The sequence below is a fragment of the Schistocerca piceifrons genome, unplaced genomic scaffold (assembly GCF_021461385.2).
Source record: "Schistocerca piceifrons isolate TAMUIC-IGC-003096 unplaced genomic scaffold, iqSchPice1.1 HiC_scaffold_572, whole genome shotgun sequence".
Classification (NCBI taxonomy): domain Eukaryota; kingdom Metazoa; phylum Arthropoda; class Insecta; order Orthoptera; family Acrididae; genus Schistocerca; species Schistocerca piceifrons.
In genome coordinates, this window is record NW_025728813.1 from 14859 (window position 1) to 27570 (window position 12712).

General features: G+C 51.9%; 16 non-coding genes across 16 annotated transcripts; 3 read left to right on the top strand and 13 right to left on the bottom strand.

Moving 5' to 3' along the window:
* Positions 1-834: 834 nt before the first annotated feature.
* Positions 835-908, bottom strand: Trnai-aau. The gene has a single exon. It is a non-coding gene; the product is annotated as a tRNA-Ile (tRNA).
* A 198-nt stretch (positions 909-1106) lies between these two features.
* Positions 1107-1178, bottom strand: Trnae-uuc. Its single transcript has one exon. It is a non-coding gene; the product is annotated as a tRNA-Glu (tRNA).
* Positions 1179-1483: 305 nt separating this feature from the next.
* Trnam-cau lies at positions 1484-1556 on the bottom strand. The gene has a single exon. It is a non-coding gene; the product is annotated as a tRNA-Met (tRNA).
* Positions 1557-1937: 381 nt separating this feature from the next.
* Trnag-gcc lies at positions 1938-2008 on the bottom strand. The gene has a single exon. It is a non-coding gene; the product is annotated as a tRNA-Gly (tRNA).
* Positions 2009-2350: 342 nt separating this feature from the next.
* Positions 2351-2422, top strand: Trnag-ucc. Its single transcript has one exon. It is a non-coding gene; the product is annotated as a tRNA-Gly (tRNA).
* A 610-nt stretch (positions 2423-3032) lies between these two features.
* On the bottom strand, positions 3033-3106 carry Trnai-aau. The gene has a single exon. It is a non-coding gene; the product is annotated as a tRNA-Ile (tRNA).
* Positions 3107-3304: 198 nt separating this feature from the next.
* Positions 3305-3376, bottom strand: Trnae-uuc. Its single transcript has one exon. It is a non-coding gene; the product is annotated as a tRNA-Glu (tRNA).
* A 305-nt stretch (positions 3377-3681) lies between these two features.
* Positions 3682-3754, bottom strand: Trnam-cau. The gene has a single exon. It is a non-coding gene; the product is annotated as a tRNA-Met (tRNA).
* A 381-nt stretch (positions 3755-4135) lies between these two features.
* Trnag-gcc lies at positions 4136-4206 on the bottom strand. Its single transcript has one exon. It is a non-coding gene; the product is annotated as a tRNA-Gly (tRNA).
* A 342-nt stretch (positions 4207-4548) lies between these two features.
* On the top strand, positions 4549-4620 carry Trnag-ucc. The gene has a single exon. It is a non-coding gene; the product is annotated as a tRNA-Gly (tRNA).
* Positions 4621-5230: 610 nt separating this feature from the next.
* On the bottom strand, positions 5231-5304 carry Trnai-aau. Its single transcript has one exon. It is a non-coding gene; the product is annotated as a tRNA-Ile (tRNA).
* A 198-nt stretch (positions 5305-5502) lies between these two features.
* Trnae-uuc lies at positions 5503-5574 on the bottom strand. Its single transcript has one exon. It is a non-coding gene; the product is annotated as a tRNA-Glu (tRNA).
* A 305-nt stretch (positions 5575-5879) lies between these two features.
* On the bottom strand, positions 5880-5952 carry Trnam-cau. The gene has a single exon. It is a non-coding gene; the product is annotated as a tRNA-Met (tRNA).
* A 381-nt stretch (positions 5953-6333) lies between these two features.
* Positions 6334-6404, bottom strand: Trnag-gcc. Its single transcript has one exon. It is a non-coding gene; the product is annotated as a tRNA-Gly (tRNA).
* A 342-nt stretch (positions 6405-6746) lies between these two features.
* Trnag-ucc lies at positions 6747-6818 on the top strand. Its single transcript has one exon. It is a non-coding gene; the product is annotated as a tRNA-Gly (tRNA).
* Positions 6819-7428: 610 nt separating this feature from the next.
* On the bottom strand, positions 7429-7502 carry Trnai-aau. Its single transcript has one exon. It is a non-coding gene; the product is annotated as a tRNA-Ile (tRNA).
* Positions 7503-12712: the final 5210 nt, after the last annotated feature.

The window sequence follows — 12712 nt, forward strand, 5'->3', positions numbered from 1 at the left end:
GGACAGAAAAAAAAAACACAAGGTACGAAACAACGACGAAGAAACACTCACAGAAGTTGCAACACAACACGTAAACAAAAATGATAGTCCACTATACGTAACGCTACGGCGGAGCGGAAGACTAGGCACGTCCACACTGCACGGCGTCTAAAGCGGAACTGGTGTAATGGTCAGCATAGTTGCCTTCCAAGCAGTTGATCCGCGTTCGATTCCCGGCCACCGCAGCAGGCTTTTAATTTCGCGTATGAGTACTTTTGCCACGCGCTCTTAAATTATTGTTTTTTCGCCCTCTTACTCGCTGCATACCAGCCCTTAGTGTGTCTCGACTTGTCTCGTGTCTCGACTTGTCTCGACTTTGCTCAGCTGACGCGAGAGCTGACGCTCTCAAATCGGCCTTTATCAAAACGACAAGCACGAGAAACGACTGAGAGAGGTAAGGAGAGGCGAGGCGATGGACACACAGCACGCCCCCTTCATTTCACGGTGGCGTCTCCCTGACCGAATCGGGCTGTAGCTCCGAAAACAAAGGAGAAACAAAAATAGGAAGTAAAAGTGCAAATAGTGCCCTGTGTTCCCATGCGCTCACCCGCCCAAGTACTGACAAGGGCCAAAGTTGTTACGCATCGGCAATCGGACATTTTCTTTCATTTTCTCTTTATCGGTTGAGAACCAGTGTATTCAAGATATTATGGCCATTGCCGAGTGAATGCTGTAGCGCTTCCCGACGAGTCGGGTTCGGATCCTCTGTCAACTTCCACGCAGGGTGATGATCTTTTGGTCATCACACTCGCCAGCTGAAATCGGCGCTGCCTTTTCGTAGTAGTAAAAGAGTAGTGGCCCGTGGGGGGATCGAACCCACGACCTTCGCGTTATTAGCACGACGCTCTAACCAACTGAGCTAACGGGCCTCGGCAGATGCAGTTGCTCAGCCCTACGCTGGAAACAGGTGGCATGAAGCCATACACCTTTTCTATGGTCGTCGTGTGTCTGCTTCCCTAGTCTATATTCTGCTGACGGTCACGAAACAGTAGCTATATTGCGAGCAGGACGGCAAACGGCTGCTCGGACAGCTCAAACTTGCCACGATTCGTGTGGAAAAAATTCCGTTCCGGTACCGGGAATCGAACCCGGGCCTCCTGGGTGAAAGCCAGGTATCCTAGCCACTAGACCACACCGGATGTGGACGTTTCGTTCGACCGTTCGTACGGTCGCTTGGCGCATTTCGTGTCGAGTGCCGCGTCGGCGCCCCTCTCTCTTTGCGAGCATCTTTGCACATACTGACTGGCAAGGCGCGCACCTCAAACGTCGCAGAGCAATGCTTTTGGCTTCATGCTCTGCTGGGAGAAGAGGAAAAGGGAAGCTGTAAGTAGCAATAACAGGAAGTAAACATTTTCCCGCTGAAGCGTTGAAACGTTGTGGATAACAAACAAGAAATACGTTGGCGCCCTAGCAACAGCACCACCATCAGTCACAGAAAATTAAATGCCCCGGGTGAGGATCGAACTCACGACCTTAAGATTATGAGACTTACGCGCTGCCTACTGCGCTACCGAGGCACGGGTGCACCGCTTGTCCTGGAAACTGGGTAAATACCGTACCCAATATTAGACGTAGAGACACTGTACTTCCTGGATAACGTGTTCTGTTGCTACACGTGCACTGCCGGCCCAGTTGATTGCGGTGCTGCTGCAGCTGTTGCAACGATAGGCAGCACTCCTTGTCGTTAAAGTTCAGAGCCTCGGAGGCACCCGGACCCAGCAACTTGTGAGGCCAGGCCGACGCTAGTCTGTAGAACATGATGCGAGCGTCCTAGTGGGGACCCGCGAGTGCTGCGTTCTCGGTCCTTCTCAAGGGAAATCCAGCTACACATTCTTGTGGATCGTGCATCTCAAGCGCTCAAGCCACGCGGCAGCATCATCGCGGGAAAAGCAAAATGATGCATCGGCCGGGAATCGAACCCGGGCCGCCCGCGTGGCAGGCGAGCATTCTACCACTGAACCACCGATGCTGGGGCCAGCGGTAACTTGACGCTGCTTCCCGAGCAGATGTCTCAAGGGAAAGTGGGACTGCCGTCAAGCGCCGTAGCATTCTGTGGGAAAGATGCTGCAGACGCTGAATCCTGCACTGCACTGCTTAAAAATGCCGCCAGAACGCGGTCCTCTGCGTACTCTTGCGTCGCCGGCGCCCAACTCTTGCCAAAGGATGCGAAATGTGCGCGGATACGCTGTCCGAATGCGTCTGGATGTGCTCCCCTAGCCTGCCTCGAAATGCGCCTGCCAGGTACGATCACCTTCGGCCGCTGCCGACTGGCGGGAAGCCGACACAGCGCGGACGCGCGGCGCTCGCTTGTGCGGTGGTGGTGTAATGGTCAGCATAGTTGCCTTCCAAGCAGTTGATCCGCGTTCGATTCCCGGCCACCGCAGCAGGCTTTTAATTTCGCGTATGAGTACTTTTGCCACGCGCTCTTAAATTATTGTTTTTTCGCCCTCTTACTCGCTGCATACCAGCCCTTAGTGTGTCTCGACTTGTCTCGTGTCTCGACTTGTCTCGACTTTGCTCAGCTGACGCGAGAGCTGACGCTCTCAAATCGGCCTTTATCAAAACGACAAGCACGAGAAACGACTGAGAGAGGTAAGGAGAGGCGAGGCGATGGACACACAGCACGCCCCCTTCATTTCACGGTGGCGTCTCCCTGACCGAATCGGGCTGTAGCTCCGAAAACAAAGGAGAAACAAAAATAGGAAGTAAAAGTGCAAATAGTGCCCTGTGTTCCCATGCGCTCACCCGCCCAAGTACTGACAAGGGCCAAAGTTGTTACGCATCGGCAATCGGACATTTTCTTTCATTTTCTCTTTATCGGTTGAGAACCAGTGTATTCAAGATATTATGGCCATTGCCGAGTGAATGCTGTAGCGCTTCCCGACGAGTCGGGTTCGGATCCTCTGTCAACTTCCACGCAGGGTGATGATCTTTTGGTCATCACACTCGCCAGCTGAAATCGGCGCTGCCTTTTCGTAGTAGTAAAAGAGTAGTGGCCCGTGGGGGGATCGAACCCACGACCTTCGCGTTATTAGCACGACGCTCTAACCAACTGAGCTAACGGGCCTCGGCAGATGCAGTTGCTCAGCCCTACGCTGGAAACAGGTGGCATGAAGCCATACACCTTTTCTATGGTCGTCGTGTGTCTGCTTCCCTAGTCTATATTCTGCTGACGGTCACGAAACAGTAGCTATATTGCGAGCAGGACGGCAAACGGCTGCTCGGACAGCTCAAACTTGCCACGATTCGTGTGGAAAAAATTCCGTTCCGGTACCGGGAATCGAACCCGGGCCTCCTGGGTGAAAGCCAGGTATCCTAGCCACTAGACCACACCGGATGTGGACGTTTCGTTCGACCGTTCGTACGGTCGCTTGGCGCATTTCGTGTCGAGTGCCGCGTCGGCGCCCCTCTCTCTTTGCGAGCATCTTTGCACATACTGACTGGCAAGGCGCGCACCTCAAACGTCGCAGAGCAATGCTTTTGGCTTCATGCTCTGCTGGGAGAAGAGGAAAAGGGAAGCTGTAAGTAGCAATAACAGGAAGTAAACATTTTCCCGCTGAAGCGTTGAAACGTTGTGGATAACAAACAAGAAATACGTTGGCGCCCTAGCAACAGCACCACCATCAGTCACAGAAAATTAAATGCCCCGGGTGAGGATCGAACTCACGACCTTAAGATTATGAGACTTACGCGCTGCCTACTGCGCTACCGAGGCACGGGTGCACCGCTTGTCCTGGAAACTGGGTAAATACCGTACCCAATATTAGACGTAGAGACACTGTACTTCCTGGATAACGTGTTCTGTTGCTACACGTGCACTGCCGGCCCAGTTGATTGCGGTGCTGCTGCAGCTGTTGCAACGATAGGCAGCACTCCTTGTCGTTAAAGTTCAGAGCCTCGGAGGCACCCGGACCCAGCAACTTGTGAGGCCAGGCCGACGCTAGTCTGTAGAACATGATGCGAGCGTCCTAGTGGGGACCCGCGAGTGCTGCGTTCTCGGTCCTTCTCAAGGGAAATCCAGCTACACATTCTTGTGGATCGTGCATCTCAAGCGCTCAAGCCACGCGGCAGCATCATCGCGGGAAAAGCAAAATGATGCATCGGCCGGGAATCGAACCCGGGCCGCCCGCGTGGCAGGCGAGCATTCTACCACTGAACCACCGATGCTGGGGCCAGCGGTAACTTGACGCTGCTTCCCGAGCAGATGTCTCAAGGGAAAGTGGGACTGCCGTCAAGCGCCGTAGCATTCTGTGGGAAAGATGCTGCAGACGCTGAATCCTGCACTGCACTGCTTAAAAATGCCGCCAGAACGCGGTCCTCTGCGTACTCTTGCGTCGCCGGCGCCCAACTCTTGCCAAAGGATGCGAAATGTGCGCGGATACGCTGTCCGAATGCGTCTGGATGTGCTCCCCTAGCCTGCCTCGAAATGCGCCTGCCAGGTACGATCACCTTCGGCCGCTGCCGACTGGCGGGAAGCCGACACAGCGCGGACGCGCGGCGCTCGCTTGTGCGGTGGTGGTGTAATGGTCAGCATAGTTGCCTTCCAAGCAGTTGATCCGCGTTCGATTCCCGGCCACCGCAGCAGGCTTTTAATTTCGCGTATGAGTACTTTTGCCACGCGCTCTTAAATTATTGTTTTTTCGCCCTCTTACTCGCTGCATACCAGCCCTTAGTGTGTCTCGACTTGTCTCGTGTCTCGACTTGTCTCGACTTTGCTCAGCTGACGCGAGAGCTGACGCTCTCAAATCGGCCTTTATCAAAACGACAAGCACGAGAAACGACTGAGAGAGGTAAGGAGAGGCGAGGCGATGGACACACAGCACGCCCCCTTCATTTCACGGTGGCGTCTCCCTGACCGAATCGGGCTGTAGCTCCGAAAACAAAGGAGAAACAAAAATAGGAAGTAAAAGTGCAAATAGTGCCCTGTGTTCCCATGCGCTCACCCGCCCAAGTACTGACAAGGGCCAAAGTTGTTACGCATCGGCAATCGGACATTTTCTTTCATTTTCTCTTTATCGGTTGAGAACCAGTGTATTCAAGATATTATGGCCATTGCCGAGTGAATGCTGTAGCGCTTCCCGACGAGTCGGGTTCGGATCCTCTGTCAACTTCCACGCAGGGTGATGATCTTTTGGTCATCACACTCGCCAGCTGAAATCGGCGCTGCCTTTTCGTAGTAGTAAAAGAGTAGTGGCCCGTGGGGGGATCGAACCCACGACCTTCGCGTTATTAGCACGACGCTCTAACCAACTGAGCTAACGGGCCTCGGCAGATGCAGTTGCTCAGCCCTACGCTGGAAACAGGTGGCATGAAGCCATACACCTTTTCTATGGTCGTCGTGTGTCTGCTTCCCTAGTCTATATTCTGCTGACGGTCACGAAACAGTAGCTATATTGCGAGCAGGACGGCAAACGGCTGCTCGGACAGCTCAAACTTGCCACGATTCGTGTGGAAAAAATTCCGTTCCGGTACCGGGAATCGAACCCGGGCCTCCTGGGTGAAAGCCATGTATCCTAGCCACTAGACCACACCGGATGTGGACGTTTCGTTCGACCGTTCGTACGGTCGCTTGGCGCATTTCGTGTCGAGTGCCGCGTCGGCGCCCCTCTCTCTTTGCGAGCATCTTTGCACATACTGACTGGCAAGGCGCGCACCTCAAACGTCGCAGAGCAATGCTTTTGGCTTCATGCTCTGCTGGGAGAAGAGGAAAAGGGAAGCTGTAAGTAGCAATAACAGGAAGTAAACATTTTCCCGCTGAAGCGTTGAAACGTTGTGGATAACAAACAAGAAATACGTTGGCGCCCTAGCAACAGCACCACCATCAGTCACAGAAAATTAAATGCCCCGGGTGAGGATCGAACTCACGACCTTAAGATTATGAGACTTACGCGCTGCCTACTGCGCTACCGAGGCACGGGTGCACCGCTTGTCCTGGAAACTGGGTAAATACCGTACCCAATATTAGACGTAGAGACACTGTACTTCCTGGATAACGTGTTCTGTTGCTACACGTGCACTGCCGGCCCAGTTGATTGCGGTGCTGCTGCAGCTGTTGCAACGATAGGCAGCACTCCTTGTCGTTAAAGTTCAGAGCCTCGGAGGCACCCGGACCCAGCAACTTGTGAGGCCAGGCCGACGCTAGTCTGTAGAACATGATGCGAGCGTCCTAGTGGGGACCCGCGAGTGCTGCGTTCTCGGTCCTTCTCAAGGGAAATCCAGCTACACATTCTTGTGGATCGTGCATCTCAAGCGCTCAAGCCACGCGGCAGCATCATCGCGGGAAAAGCAAAATGATGCATCGGCCGGGAATCGAACCCGGGCCGCCCGCGTGGCAGGCGAGCATTCTACCACTGAACCACCGATGCTGGGGCCAGCGGTAACTTGACGCTGCTTCCCGAGCAGATGTCTCAAGGGAAAGTGGGACTGCCGTCAAGCGCCGTAGCATTCTGTGGGAAAGATGCTGCAGACGCTGAATCCTGCACTGCACTGCTTAAAAATGCCGCCAGAACGCGGTCCTCTGCGTACTCTTGCGTCGCCGGCGCCCAACTCTTGCCAAAGGATGCGAAATGTGCGCGGATACGCTGTCCGAATGCGTCTGGATGTGCTCCCCTAGCCTGCCTCGAAATGCGCCTGCCAGGTACGATCACCTTCGGCCGCTGCCGACTGGCGGGAAGCCGACACAGCGCGGACGCGCGGCGCTCGCTTGTGCGGTGGTGGTGTAATGGTCAGCATAGTTGCCTTCCAAGCAGTTGATCCGCGTTCGATTCCCGGCCACCGCAGCAGGCTTTTAATTTCGCGTATGAGTACTTTTGCCACGCGCTCTTAAATTATTGTTTTTTCGCCCTCTTACTCGCTGCATACCAGCCCTTAGTGTGTCTCGACTTGTCTCGTGTCTCGACTTGTCTCGACTTTGCTCAGCTGACGCGAGAGCTGACGCTCTCAAATCGGCCTTTATCAAAACGACAAGCACGAGAAACGACTGAGAGAGGTAAGGAGAGGCGAGGCGATGGACACACAGCACGCCCCCTTCATTTCACGGTGGCGTCTCCCTGACCGAATCGGGCTGTAGCTCCGAAAACAAAGGAGAAACAAAAATAGGAAGTAAAAGTGCAAATAGTGCCCTGTGTTCCCATGCGCTCACCCGCCCAAGTACTGACAAGGGCCAAAGTTGTTACGCATCGGCAATCGGACATTTTCTTTCATTTTCTCTTTATCGGTTGAGAACCAGTGTATTCAAGATATTATGGCCATTGCCGAGTGAATGCTGTAGCGCTTCCCGACGAGTCGGGTTCGGATCCTCTGTCAACTTCCACGCAGGGTGATGATCTTTTGGTCATCACACTCGCCAGCTGAAATCGGCGCTGCCTTTTCGTAGTAGTAAAAGAGTAGTGGCCCGTGGGGGGATCGAACCCACGACCTTCGCGTTATTAGCACGACGCTCTAACCAACTGAGCTAACGGGCCTCGGCAGATGCAGTTGCTCAGCCCTACGCTGGAAACAGGTGGCATGAAGCCATACACCTTTTCTATGGTCGTCGTGTGTCTGCTTCCCTAGTCTATATTCTGCTGACGGTCACGAAACAGTAGCTATATTGCGAGCAGGACGGCAAACGGCTGCTCGGACAGCTCAAACTTGCCACGATTCGTGTGGAAAAAATTCCGTTCCGGTACCGGGAATCGAACCCGGGCCTCCTGGGTGAAAGCCATGTATCCTAGCCACTTTTTTTTTTTTTTTTTTTTTTTTTTTTTTTAGGCCTGGAAAAGCGCGAAACAGCCGCCGCCATGCGATTTGTTACCGCACCGTTATACAAAACGCAAGGGCTCGTCCGGGATTTGAACCCGGGACCTCCTGCACCCGAAGCAGGAATCATACCCCTTTTTTTTTTTTTTTTTTTTTTTTTTTTTTTTTTTTTTTACTCTACCACTCGAACGAATATATCTATTGAAAAAAATATTAAAGAATACCCACCACACAGCCACTTCAAAAGAAGTACAGTACTGAAATTAAAATCCTAAAACATGACTATATAATGTAAACTGCTTACTGAAATAACGGTTAAAACACGAAAACTTCAGTCCTGGTGTAGAGAAGAAACATACATAAAGGCGGCAAATTCAGAAACAGTATAAAAGAAAATGGCTCACACAGGTGACCTTAGCCAACACCCTCTCTTTCAAATGTCAGGCTAAGCATATTGGCAAAATCATCTCGGAGGCCTGGCAATCGCAAGCGCTGCCAGTAAGCAGTAAGCATGTACTGCCGAAACGCTAGGTGTCCATCCTCTTCATGACAACTGTTGACAAAATGTACGAAATGGCCAATCAACCACATGACGGTATGGAGCTTCGTCCGCGGAAAAAAGGAAGAATCGGGCCGGACGATGATGTCAATAGTATAAGCGGCTTCAGCAGACCTAGTGACAAAAGCAAGTTGTTTCCTGAGCCAACGCCAATTAGCAAGGTGCCCACAGCAGGTGAATCGATGTTCAAGGGTATCCAGGAGACCACACCGAGTACAGGTGTCCGTGTCAGAAAGACCAATACGGTGCAGTCGTACATTGGTGGGAACCAAATTATTTATTACCCTATACCACGTGGACGCCACGGCCATAGAGTGGATCGGCAGACTAACGTTCTTCCAGACGTTCCTCCAGGACACGGATGGAGACGCCAGTTCTATTGGATTGGGACTGGCCAGCCCCTCCCAGCGGGCAATCAAGCTCTTGGTCGTTGGCACCGGTCGCCGCAAGAAGACGTCACCGAGGTAACTCACCGCAATGTAAAATTCCTGAATGTGTTTCAACTTAAAATTTAGGCGTCCGACATCGACAGGTGGAGCAAGGCTCGCCGGACGCACAACAGTAAAAAGCCTGGATGTAATTGAAGTCACTTCTTGCGTAACAATTAGAGTCGTTCGGCGGACGTACAAAGCAGACGCCTTGCGAGTAATGTCAGAGAGGCCCAAGCCTCCGGAGAGACGCGGTTTCGTCATTACCTCGTAACGTAACTTGAATAGATGGCCCTTCCATATAAACCTGCTAGACAATTGGCGCAACCTTTTCGCCACCATCATGGGAAGTGGGAACAGCTGAGCAACATAATAAGCTTTACATAGGACGTAGGTGTCTAAAATTCTGACTTTTTGCAAAATGGTAGCAGAGCGCTGCTCATGGACCATCAGAGCCCCCTGTATCTTCTCGGTGACAGATTTCCAATTGAGAGCCGCCATTTTTAGAGGACACCGATCAATGATAATCCCCAAGGACGTATGGCGATCGACAAAAGTGGCCCAAGGGACGTCAGCATCGCGAAATCCTCGAATATCAAGGAACTTACATTTACCCTGATTGAGACGCGCTCCAGAGACACGACAGTATGCATCAACTGCCCCTTTCAACAACGGGATATCATCTCGTTGACGGAGGAGAACAACGACATCATCCGCATATGCCTTAACCGAGAGCTTCCCACCAGAGAGGGACATACCCTGAAGCTTGAGAGCAATAGTCCGAAGCAGCGGTTCCAGGGACAAAACGAATAAAGACATAGAGAGCGGACTACCCTGAGGCACTCCGCGGCGGATAGAAATGGGCGGCGTCAGCTGCCCATTGACTGACACCCGAGCTGTTATTCCCCTGTACAAATTGCCAAGAACACCACGTGATGAAGCGTTAAAACCTATTGTACCTAAAACACGATCTAAAAACACATGACTGACGTGATCAAAAGCCTTATAAAAATCAAGGAAGGCAAAGGCACAATGTACGTTTGTAACCGCCGCAACCGAGACAACATCCCGATATTCGGCTACTGGTGTCAGAATAGATCTATCATGAAAACAACATTGATGTGCACCAATCACACCCCGAAGCAGAGAAGACAGCCGGCTATTGAGCGCTCTAGCAGCTGTCTTATAGTCAAAATTCAGCAATGTGAGCGGACGAAGATTGGCAGCAGATAAACGACCAGAGGACTTCGGAATTAAAACAATTTTCCCTACTTTAAAATCGGCAGGCACATCCATCCCTCTGACAATCTCATTTAAAATCTGCGTAAAAATGCCACCCAAAAGAGGCCAAAAACGGAGATAAAATTCTTTAGGCAGGCCGTCTGGACCCGGCGATTTACTGGACGGAGAGCGAGCAATAAAATCGAAAACATCATCTACCTGGAACTCCCGGAGAAATTCGCCGTTCGCGTCAGGCGCGATCGTCGCAGTTAGATCCCCAAAGACATCATCCGAAAGAGACTCACCAGAATCATCGGCAGAATAGAGACTAGTGTAATACTGATGAAGAGCACGAACTATTTCCTCCTGTGCACTAAGCTGTCGCCCATCATCCACCGTAAGAGAAGAGATGAAGGAGCGACGACGACGAGTCTGATGCCGTAGCAGGTGGTACAAGGATGTCAGTTCACCTTCAACAAGAGAGTGAGGTTTCGACTTAACTCGCAGACCATCCATCTGTCGTCGTTTAAGGCTCAAGAGCTTGGCTTTAATACGACGAACATCATGGATCCGCAGTGGAGAGGTACCCGCCGCGTCATATAGTTCACGCAGGACAGAGTAGTAATATTCATACGTGTTCTTAAAATCACGCGTCCTAGCAGCACAGTAGAAAATCAAAGTCTGACGAATCTTGGGCTTGGCAAACGCAGTCCACCAAACCAGCAAGGAGCGGTATCGCGGGACAGAGCGAAGACATCGCTCCCACACGCCACTTATAACATCATCCATAGCACTGTCGGCAAGGTGGGAAACATTTAACATCCACTGGGAACGATAAAGTTTTGCAGGTTGGCGACTAAGATTTACAGTTGCAGTAAAAGCACAATGGTCAGAAAAACTAGTAGGAATAACATCGACAGAAAGAATTTTATCACATAAAAAATCAGATAAATAGAATCTGTCGAGTCTACTGCATGAGGACGCGGTAAAAAACGTATATTTCACCAGGGTTGGATATTTGTGTTCCCAAACATCACGCAGATGCATCGTACGAACTAAGTCATGTAAATCACGGCAATAATTAAAATTGGGGGACTGGTCTGCAGGGCGTAAAACACAATTAAAATCGCCTCCGAGCAGGAGACTCCGAGGACTCTGGCGCAAAAGATAAATAAGCTCTTCTTTATAAAAGCGCGATCGAGCCACAGTGTGACCCGAACCAGAGGGGGCATACAAAACAACGAGGCGGAGATCAAAAAGACGACAACCAATCCCACGGCCAGAGTCAAGGAATTCAATGTCAGTAATAGGAATGCCCTCTCGAAAGAAAAGAGCAGTTCCTGTTGAATATTCCGGCGCGACATTAAAAACAGTTTGAAATCCAGGTAGAGAGAGATCAGAAAACAACACTTCCTGCAAAAACACTACGTCCGCACAGGCGTCGTAAATAAACTGCCGCAAAGAGGCAATGCGAACGTCGGACTCAATACGGTTAACATTTAAGGTAAGAAAGGTGTATGCTTGAACCATAGAGAGAAAAGCGAGAAAACAAATCACCTACACCGACGCACCAGCGTCACAGTCCATAGCAGGGGTGACAGAGGCATCCGAGGGAGGGGGACTGCTACCCCGTTCCGCGGATCCCTTACGTTTCGGTTTTTTACGAACAGCATTAACGTTCGGCTGAACGCGTAACTTGCGTCGGCTGACGGGCAAGGAAACTTCAGCCGCCGGTGACGTAGGAGGGTCAAGTTCTGTATCCGACACCACCCGCGCCGGTCCACATGCGGGATCCGGGGTCGCGGGGGAAACATCCGACAAAACGGACTGGCCAACACCTGCACTAGCTTCCGGCAAACATGGACTGCACGGAGGCGAAACGTGAGCAGGAAGGTCCGAGGCCGCAGAGTTGGAAGGAAGCGGAGCAGCTCCGCTGGCAGAGGTATGGGGCAGCGAAGCAGGAAGTTGTCGCGGCTCCACTTGTTGTGACATCGAAGTCGGTTCGGAAGACGGCGCCAACAGGCCCGACCGACGACCCGACTCGAGAGAAGCAGCGTCGGAGGCCGGAGAGGCGCCAGCAGCCGCCACCGGAACCGCTACCTCAGGAGGGCAGGGAGCAGCTACAGTACACAGTGGCTCGGAGGATGCCGGTCGCTCGGACTGGGGCATCTCAGGGAGATCCTCATCCGTACTATTTCCATCGTGTGGGCGACGCCTCTTATTATTCAAAAGTGGCACACCCACCTGAGGGACAGACGGAACAACATCAGATTTAGCACGCAAAGGAGGAAATTCTGTATCAGGGGTGCGCAAAACCTGTGGCGGGGCGCTACTACCACTGGACTGTGCTACACCAAGAGCAGAACCACCTGCAACGAGGTCAGCGACCGTTAACTTGCGACGCTGTTCGAGAGAATTTTTTAAAACAAAAACTCTCCGCGGACAGTCGGTACGCACGTGACCACTTTCATTGCACAAAAAACAGGTGCCAACCTGACCACTATATGTTACATGGACACGATATCCACCGATCTGCAGGTGAGATGGAATATTCTGCTTAACGTGCATTTCGACTGAACGAATACCACTGTAACATTGCAGGCGATGTTGGCTTGACCAGCGTTCAAGGCGAATGCTCTTTACATCACCATACTTCTGTAGACCCTCCTTAAGATAGACATTATCCACCTCCGGTGGAAGGTTGTAAACACGAACATTGGTATAC